Source organism: Nicotiana tabacum, chromosome 13 (genome assembly GCF_000715075.1).
Source record: "Nicotiana tabacum cultivar K326 chromosome 13, ASM71507v2, whole genome shotgun sequence".
In the NCBI taxonomy this organism is placed as follows: Eukaryota; Viridiplantae; Streptophyta; class Magnoliopsida; order Solanales; family Solanaceae; genus Nicotiana; species Nicotiana tabacum.
Genome location: NC_134092.1, coordinates 82,355,509 through 82,366,268, shown reverse-complemented (window position 1 = coordinate 82,366,268; position 10,760 = coordinate 82,355,509). Strand labels below are relative to the sequence as shown.

General features: G+C 36.1%; 1 pseudogene; it reads left to right on the top strand.

Moving 5' to 3' along the window:
* The first annotated feature begins 448 nt into the window (after nucleotides 1-448).
* LOC107805753 ((S)-N-methylcoclaurine 3'-hydroxylase isozyme 1-like) lies at nucleotides 449-2,052 on the top strand (annotated as a pseudogene).
* The last annotated feature ends 8,708 nt before the right edge of the window (nucleotides 2,053-10,760 follow it).

The window sequence follows — 10,760 nt, the reverse complement described above, 5'->3', positions numbered from 1 at the left end:
AACACCGTCACATAAATTTGGATTGGAGTAACATTTTAATATAGTAAGAGATTTCATGAGTTACTAACTAAGTTATACAATTTATATTCACGTTGAAAGACCAAGCCATTATGTATATTCAATGTATGCTCGCATTGAAAGGAAAAGCCGTCAAATTAGAAAGTTGTAACCTTTATGTATCCTGGTCAGATATAGGCGGAGTCAGAATTTGAATTTCATGACTTCTAAATTTTATAATAGCAATATCAGATTTTAGTAACTGAGTTTTAGATTTTATTTTTATACATTAAATTTTTTAATACATAAATAGAGTTCAGACTAAACCCAGTAGGTTCGAACTTGGTCCGCTTCCAACTCCGCCCTTGTGGCCAGAGAAGCTACACATATAATGCGGTTTTCAATAACAGAAAACTAGCAACCTATCTAGTTAAGCTACAAATCTATTAAGATGGTCGATTACTTATTCAGTCCAATTCTACTTTCTCTTGTCCTTGTAATCACGTTTAAGTATTTACATTCAAAAATATCAAGATTATCACTTCCTCCAGGTCCATTTCCATGGCCATTGGTCGGGAACCTTTTCCAAGTGGGTAAAAGACGTCCTTATGCTACTCTAGCAAAGCTAGCTCGAGGACATGGTCCTGATCTCGTGTCCATAAGATTTGGCACACGACTCGTGGTCGTGGCCTCTTGCCCTGCCGCTGCTGCTGCGGTTTTTAAAACCCATGATCGGATTCTTTCTGGCCGTTTTGTTTCTCGTGCTATCCAAGTCAAGGTGTCAAAGTTCACAATGTGTCAACTGCATTTCTTGAAGAGTGTGATGATAATTGGAAAAGGGTCCGAACCATATATAAGGGAGCACTTTTCTCTACAAAGGCTCTGGAATGGCATGTAACTTTGAGGGAAAATAAAGTCATGGAAATGATACAACATTTGGCTAAAACACAAGGCCAAGTGATTAAGATCAAGGAAGTGATTTTCGTGACCATGTTAAACATATTGGGTAATATGCTCCTTTCAATGGATTTAATTGATTTTGAGGGGAAGGGAGTGGGTGAAGAAATGATGAAGAACCTGCGGAGATTCACGGAGACGGGTGCTACCCCTGGAGTTAGCAGATTTATATCCTATATTGGGTGTTTTCACTTGGAATCTTCAAGGAACATATAAGAAATCATGGATTTATTCCTTTGTTTGGGCTGGCATTATTCAGGACCGAAGAAAAAGAAGTAGTCAACTTCCTTCGGATGCTATAGATTTTGCAGATGCTTTGGTTAAAAATAGTTTCAGTGATAAGTATATCAATGCATTGCTTATGGTACGTCATTTGTCTTTTTCACTCTTTTCACATATTTGTACGGAATAAGAAACAGAAAATTTCAATAATTGTGCATCAAAGACTTGGTCATCAAGTATTATTTTCATTTCCTTTTGTAGGAACTGCTTGGAGCTGGCACAGAAACTACAATTGTTACGAGTGAATGGATGCTAGCTAGTAGAGCTCTTGAAAAATGAACAAGCGTTACATAAACTCCAGGGTGAAATTTCAAAAGTAGTCGGAGATAAGAACGTCATAAAGGAATCGGACTTGTCAAACTTACCATACCTGGAAGCTTGTTTTAAGGAGACACTGAGATTGCATCCTTCTCTGACCACTGTTACTTCCTCACCGTGCCGTGGAAACATGTGAAGTCATGGGTTACAGAATTCCCAAAGACACTCAATATGTGGGCAATTGCAAGGGATCCTAAGATTTGCGACGATCCTTCGATCTTCAATCCCGAGAGATTTATAAACTCTAAAATGGACTACGAAGGGCGAGATTTTGAGTGTATCCCATTTGGTTCCGGAAGAAGAATGTGTGCTGGAGAACCTTTGGCTTCAAGGTTTGTTCCTTTTGTTGTTGTTTCTTTGATCCATAAGTTTAACTGGTTTCTACCAGATGATATGAATCCAGCTCTGATTGACATGGATGAGATCTTGGATTTCATAATATCCAAGAAAAATCCAATTCTTGTCATTCCTAAATTGCGGAAACGAGCAGAAGAGTGAGAGGCAGAAGCCGTTGATCTGTGGAAACACCATTATATGTGTATGATTGTACCAGATGCTTGTTCATGTTGTTTATTTACTGTTTCATATTTTAGTACAGATTAGGTCAATTGTCCCTAAGAATGAACTCCATGCATTTCGGAATAATTCGACTCCCTGTAACTATAAAAACTACGCACTCTTTTGTTGGTTCTAGTATATATCTTTTGTGAAGAACGAAATTTCAATGTCTTCAGAATCAAACATGAGACATCTATCATATAACTTTATACATGACCTTAGGATTATAAACTTAATCAATTTCACAAATAATTAATGATAATGAGGTAACTGTCTAGTGAACATACCTTCGAAACATCCAACATGGATGCTAATATGCTTTCACAACTTTGAGGAAACTTGAGTTTTCTTCCTTCACCCTCTTATCTTTCAAATATCATAGATGGAGAACTACATCCTTTCTCGAGTAGAGAGAGTATCAGCTTTCCTGCAAAACAGTCCCTTTTAGATCTTATGTTCAACTAGTAGGTCTGACTGTTGAGCGGAATACAAGTAAGCTTCTAAATTACTGAGTATACATAGAGCTGGGTCGGAGATTCTGAGTCGAGTAAAACCAGGTTAAGCATATGGAGTAGAGGAAAATTATTACTCGCTCAATTTCTATTTAGATGACACACTTTCCTTATTAGTCCGTTCCCAGAAGAATGACACATTTCTACAATTAAAAATAATTTAACTTTAAACTCTTCATTTTACCTATTTTACCCTTAACGAGAAACTTTTATAACCACATAAATGTCATGGCCTCACAAAGCTTTTACCCATTAAGCTTTTAAGACCGCAAGTGAAAGTACAAGGGGGAGGGGTGAATTATAGCCGATTTATAAAACATAGTTGACTATTAGGAAATTAGTCGACTAGACGTTACACAAGAATTAATCCCAGCAGAAATAAACTAAGCAAACAGAAAAGTAAAGGAGGCATAGCAGTTTTTATATTGTTTCAGTACCGGTGTGGTATCTACGTCCAGTTCCCTTGGGTCACAAGGGTTCTCTTAGATCTTCAATAAGCGTTTACAACAGTGATGGTTTTAGTACGTTCACCACCAACGATATACAACAACAATGTTTCTTTCTAATGTTGGCACAACTCTTGTTTTATTCTAACTCTTCCTATCTTTTGCGACACTTGTAGACTCAAGAATACAGTATTTGTACTAAGAACTAGAAAGGTGTAAAAAAAGATGTGAAGTTGCGTGTTGTTCGATGCCCTTCGACTTCTTCCTATATAGCTTGATGAGTCTTTTGATTCCTTGTCTTCTGGGATCACATAGCAAAAATTACTGGACGCCTTTCCTTGTGAGGCATAGATATCTAAGAGTGAGACCCAAGGGTAGCCTCATGAATCTAGCTTGAAAGGGTAACTAGATTCATCCTTAATCTTGATGAATTGGTTCCTCCATTTATCCTTGATTAGAGCTTTCGTAGATTGTTCTTGATTTGTTCTCTAGCCGTGATTAGCTCTATTTCCTTTCTTGTGCGCTTGAGGGCCTTTAGAAAGTCTGATTGATTGACTTTCCTTCTTTGTTCTTTGATTGATTGATTCTCTTTCCATTTGATGCAAAGTTCAAAATACATAGTCGTTGAGTTCCTCTGATTTCCCATATGATCTTCTTTCCTTTCATCAATGTCATTGCTCTTTGAATCCGCACACAATAAGATGTCATTAGTCAAGTCGTCTTTAGATTATTGAACATTATTAAAATTCTAAACTTAACAATCTCCCCCTTTTTGATGATGACAATAATTTAAGAAGTTCGACTAATTTAGGGGATACTTTCTTTTATGAGTGTACTTCTGCTCCCCTTTTCTTTGAGCTCTACTGCACCTTGTTTGTTGCTCCCCTTGTCTTTATACTCTTTTTCTTCTTCCCCTTTGACATCAATTAAAAAGAGCAAAAAAAGAACAATAGCTAATAATAATACTAGTTAAGCACGCAAAAAATATATACAGCTAGCAGTTATACCGGGCATAGTCGACTTACATGCCAATCCAGACATAGTTTTAACATCTAACACACAAAACAAAATAAAAAGATTGTCTAAATAACCCAGACACTTAATTCCTTCTAAGGAAATACTTCAAGGTGTTGATCAATTTGGTGCAGAAACGGTCATAGGAAACATCAATATCCTTGGTGACTTTGGTCAGCTTCTCAGTTACATCCTGCATAGCCCTGATTCCTTGCCTCTTTGTGGCTTGGACAGTGATCCTTAGCCTAGCCACATCTGCTCCAGTTTCCTTGGTTACTTCTCTGATCTTGTCCACCTATTCTTGCATAGAGGTTAGAAATTCCTTGATACCTGTAATGTTTTGCTGCATTAGCAGCAACTGATATGAGGAAGAGGATTTACTAGCTTCAAATTTAATCCCTCCAGTTCCCTGTTGAGGGATGGATTCGGTTGCCTTGTCTTTCTTGAGCCAAGTTCTCTCAATTAAGGTATATTCCATCATGGCAAAGGCAGTCTTGTCATATGTGCTGGAGATGGTTTTAGGGGCATAGATCTACTTTTCATAACTAGCAAGATATGAGAGATTAGTAAACCATAGGGCAAACTGTTCGCAGAAGATGAAACATCTCTGATGCTTTCAAGCATGTACGTACCCAAGCAAACTAATTAATGGCCTTCCCATTTACCAAACAGTTCAAAACAAACACATCTCTGAGAGATAGAGTACTAAGTGAACCAGTATGGGGCAGCAAGGTGCAGCAATAATGTGGGCTAGTACACGGTGTTCAAATGTCAAACACGGTCTGAAGATTGGGACTGTAGGGCCAAACTTCAGACATTACCGGGTTAAACTTTGTCTGAAGTTCACAACTATCAGGCCAAACTTCAGAAAAAATTATCTGAAGTTCAAATATAACAAGCTGATTTTGTCTAAAGTTTGCACTACAAATTGAAGAACTTCAGACTAATTTGTCTAAAGTTTGCACTATGAACTGAAGTTTTCCTGATTGCCTTTGCAAGTCAGGCCAAAGTTCAGGCGAAAATATTTGAAGTTTTGTTTTGATAAGGCCACACTTTAGGCAAAAAATTCCGAAGTTCAAACTTCAGACTTGTTGTATTTAATAAGCTTCAAATGGTTCGGCCTTGTTGAGAATTGACGCGAGAGCTTTGCTAATTAGTCTGAAGTTTGTACCATGAACTGAAGTTTGCCTTGCACTATGAACTGAAGTTTGCATAATTGCCTTTGCAAGTCAGGCCAAACTTCAGGTGAAAATATCTGATGTTTTACTTTGATAAGGCCACACTTCAGGCAAAATATTCTGAAGTTCAAACTTCAGACATAATTTTTTGTTATTTTAGGTCTGTATGTCTAAAGTTATCCGAAAAGTGGGTAGACTTGCAACTTTTTATGCAAAGTGGGTATAAGTTCAATGGTGACCCCAAAACTGGATATAGATGCAAAAGCCCCGAAAAAACAACAACTAACTCACAACGTTCAATACCGAACCTAAGTCCAATTAAATTTATTATTCAGCCCAATATGACTTTTAGCCCAATTCACATCATAAATTCATGGTCAAAGCCTAAATCCCTTTAGCCCAATTCACTCCATATTCATTCACAGTCTTAGAAGGATAGGACATAATCCTCAATCAGATGGCCACAATATTCACCAACTAACAAGAATGAAATGGATTATAACCGATGTAAGAAACGGACCTATATGGCCACTGGCTGGATCTTTTGAATGAATGATGTTGTTGACTCGGAACCTCTTATTAAACCTTTCTCCTACTCTCGTGCAAAATCAATGAAATGAGAAAGCTAATGGAATCTGGATTGGGAGTAGACTGTCATGGTGGAGTACTAGGGATGAAGCTTGAAATAGCCGGTAGTTCAGTGTTCTTTTAGGAATAAGGAAAAACGAGTAGGAGGTGTTTGTTGAAAGGTTTCAAGGAGAAAATGTGAGGGTGGGTAACGTGAGATTCCTGTACTGGAAAATGTAGCGTCAATTCCGTGTCTTTGGAATCCCAACTGATGCGTGTGTGGTGTGGAATTGTATCCTTGTGTGTTGTTGAGAGAGAGAGTGTGCGAAGAATGAAAAATGAAAATGTGTGTGTGTAAGTGACGTGTGGTGTAGGTAGTATAATTTAAACAGGTCGGATAAATGATTTTGTAAGAAACTCAAATATAAGTAATACTCATATACTCACTGAATAAATGGATACTTTAATATTTATATCATACATTTAAAATACTCTTAAGTGTTTTGTACAAAATAAACATTTACATTTTAGCAAAAAAAGGCACATGAGCTGCATATTATTTTAACTCAATAATTTGTAAACATTTGACAATCTATTGAACATGTGATTTAAGCTGATCAACAGATTTGACAGATTTGGAAACTCAAGCTGAGATTACAAACAAAGCGTTAATCTTTTGATCTCTGGACATTGCATATACATCTTTAAGTGTGAAAAATAGGCATGTATAGTTTTTAAATTAGGGCTGCAACAAGTAAAAACTTCTTTATATTTGTACTCTCTTTTTTTTTTAAAGAAAAGTTGATAAAAAAAATAGGAAGCAATGGCTACTCCCCTCACCATTAGGCAATCGGCCAGAGCCCAGACCAGCTCGATTCAGTGCTTAGATCTATCCACCAAGAAAGAAGTCACTACTCCTCCTTCCGTCTCATAATATGTGTCGTGGTTATTAAAAAAAAAAATTCAAAATATATTATATTTTTTTCTTTTTACCCTTAATAATTAATTATCTTAGAAGACTACAAACACATTACTTATGGATAATTTTATTCGAATACCAAGAAGTCTTCTGCCTTGTAATCTTAAACACTTTAATCATGTTTACACTAATGCATCAATATTTTAAATACCAAAGTTCTTTAGATCAGTACACGTTAAAGAAGCATTCTTTAAATACCAAAGTTAATAGATTCAATATTTTGGTCATGAATAATTTCTGTAGTAATATTTAGATCAGGAATTTGTGGTCTAACATCATTAGCAACATGAAGTTCAGCAGACATATTTAGATCTATTTGAATTAATGGAAATTGATGATTTTGTGTTGGATCCATGTTCATTTCAAGAATTTAGTGAAGCATTTTTTTTTATAGAAAATTTTAGGGGGGGAATGTTAAATTTTCAAATGGGACTAAAGTAACTTTCAAGTTAAATATTTTGGCTCCACAATAGTTTTAGTTGGAAATTTTCAAAACACGTTTGAAATTTTGTTTGAAGGAAAGATGAATGTCATTTATCTGTTGGAAGAGTTTGCATTACTGATTTGTTAATTATCGTAAGTGTCTTTTCATATGTTCTATAAAGCAAATCAATTGCATTCACATTTAGTAAAACTATGGATAATGTCATTGATGGAGATGACACATAAATTGAGAAAATATTTAATAAGGGTAAAGTAGTCAAAAACTATTCTTTCTTAAGGGGCGTGCACAAGAAAATCACGACACATATTATGAGACGGAGGGAGTACTAGGTTATAATAAATGCACATAGGTAAAGCTAAATTTTTACTTTTTGTACATTGATCACATCATCAATCAATATAAAGTAAAAGAGAAGAGTTTCTATGATATGATATAAATAGAAGAGTTCCACATTGTTGATACTCAATTTTACCCTCATATTTTATAAAGTATTTTTATATATTTTTCAAATATTATTCTTCATACTGTTATTACAAGAGTTCCATACAAATAATTTTATCCCTTTTTTTAGCTTTTAAATTAATTTTAGTATTTTAATTGGTAAATTTTTATTAACTACTCCGTTAAAATTACTTTTGGGTGATTAATTGCCCAAAATTAATTATTTATATCCACATGCATATTTTATAATATTTTAATTCATTTTATATAATTATATTTGCATTTCTATCATTTGCATATCATTTGCAATAATAGCCACTATTTTCCAACAATAGTCTTTATTATGCTATTTAGGTTAAAATAATATTTCTCTATGTTTGCAATTATAATCTATTACTTTTAAAGTGTTGATTTCAAAAAATAGCATTTTTATCAACTACTGTATAATTTATTTAATTTAATTTTTGTGTATTTTTAATTGTAGCCCAATAAAGGTGCAAAGTTCGGACCACAAATGGCCCAAAACACCATGCCGATCCGGCTTAACCCATCGGCAGCCCAAACCCAGTGCCCCAGGTCCAAACCAAACGCCACATACCCGACCCAGCGCGATCTCTAATCCCAATCGTTGATCTTAGAGATCAATGGCTCATAACCCCCACCCCCTTTTTATTTTATCAAAACCCCTAACCCTAAACCCCATTTTCCCCAACCGGCCGCCTCTGTATTCTCTCGATTTTCCTTCTCTCTTATGTGAAACCCTTGTCTCCTTATCCCTAAACCTTCTCTGAATCCGGCCACGCCATGGATTCACTATGTGATTCACTTACCTTATTCGTGACGCTTGGCTATTATGTATGCGTTCGTGGTGTTACTTAGTACTCGGCCTATTTTTAACAAGTACTACCTTACAAGAACGAGCCTGATTGACTTTTTTGTGAAGATTTGGACGATGTTCCGTCTATATACACTCAACAAGAGATGATATATGCATCCCTGGTTCGATTTACAACCGCTGGGCCCAACTAGGGTTTGAAATTATTTTATCTTCTTTACCGGCTCTGTCACTGATTGCATACGATTTCTATTGATTGTTATCCATATTAGTTTGTTCGATTAAACACTATATAAACCCCTTCCCTAATTCTCTTTGGATAGACCTTAATCACTGCTCTCTCTCACTCACTCACTCTATTACACTCCAACATTTTATGAAACTATTGGATTCTTGGCTGGCTGAAAGCCAAGGCTACCGCGATTGGTTCATTAACTTTTTCCGGTGCAAGCACTGCTCGGAGCTCATTCGAAGCTCTTGTGAACTCTGAAGCACCAAATTTGGGTGTTCTTAGTGTTCTCTCTCTCTCTCTCTCTCCCTCTCTTTCTCTCTCTCTCTCTCTCTCTCTCTCTCTCTCTCTCTCTCTCTCTCTCTCTCTCTCTCTCTATTGCTGCTAATTAAGCCATTCCAGAGACATAGTCTACTTCTTTTTTTTGCTCGTTTAATTTACTACTGGTTAGTACTCTTTTCCTTCACAATTCTATTCCTTTTTATTTATGTGTATGTTCTAATTCTGTGAACAATCATGGTTTACTTTTCCTGCAACTTGAACTCTAATATTGTGTTATCATCATATGCTCTACTGATTTGTTTATCTTAATGCTATTTTCTGCAATTTTGTGTTAGATAGTATTGCTTAAGACTTCTAAGATGAGCTCCAACGTGTGTAGTCTATTCTTCCTATGTGCAATCGACTGGAATAATTTCTGGCCCTCTATAGTGTTGCCCGATTTTCATATTAACCTTGAGTTTGTATATTTTTCATCTACCATGAGCTCTTGCTTTGCTTTAGATTTTTTTGAACTTTCTTGTGATGACTGATGTCTGCCTAGAATTTAAATATGTTAAGTCTCCCATGTTTGAACTAAGTGAATGTTTGTCAACTGATTTGGACCATGCCTACCGGTCTGCTTGTTTTTAAGAAATTATAGTTGGCTACAAACTGGTTGTGACCATGTCTTCATTAGGCTCTCATGTTGAAGACGTTCGTGTAAAACTGCTACTTGCTAATTTATGTTCATGACTCTTCTAGATTCCTATGCTAAGGCTCCTATGTTTGAAGTCCCACTAAAGTTAGTTTCGGACCATGTTTGCTTTGAGTTTCTGCTTAGTGAACCTTTTGCTATCTTATAATGTTCAAACCTGTCATTGTGAACCTGTTTCTAGAAAGCCATGACATGTGTCTACCCTATGGATGCCATATGTGCCTGTAGGGGATTTTGTGTAACCCTATTTTTATGTCTTTATTTGGAAATCCCTCCTCTTTGTTAGTTACAGTAATAAGGACTAAATGCCTAGGTCTTAAAGTTATTTGGTCGACCTAGTACGTAGTTTGTCACTTGTATTTTTATGGCTGGTCGATATTCAATAATAGGTAAGCAAGGCAGCTATTTTATTATTTGGGGCTCACTGTTGGGCCAGTTTTGGTACTGAGATTTGACGCATACTGACAGCCATTTGGAGTGTGGGCCTGCTCATCTACATAGGGCTCCAAGATTAGTTGAAGGCCCAAAAGCATCCCTGGGTTATTTTGTATTTGTGTTGGGCCTATAATTGTTCTATTTAGGCCTATAATTATTCTATTTGGGTTTGTATTTATTTTATTTGGGTCTGTAATAACGAATGATGGGGAAATTAGTGAAAGGGGCTGGGGTACTCTAATTATTGTATGAATGGGTAGAAAATATGCATACTAGGTCTAAGTGCTTTATTTGCAATTTTGTTAGCCATGCTCTATTCCTATGAACTACTTGCATATAAAAAACATGCCTATAGGCCGTCAACCTCACATATTCACCTAGAGAACATGATCTAGGTCCCTAATTAACTCTAATATTAATCCTGTCAACAAGACTCGTAACATGTTTAGAAATCATGCTATAGGATTCAAATTGACTTCGTTTGCTACTTGCTTGGACTATTTTACTTCTGCGTATAGACAACATGCCTATAGGACTCCGCTTTAAGTAATTGAGACTGTTTACACTGATATTTTCCTCAACGGTGTGGCT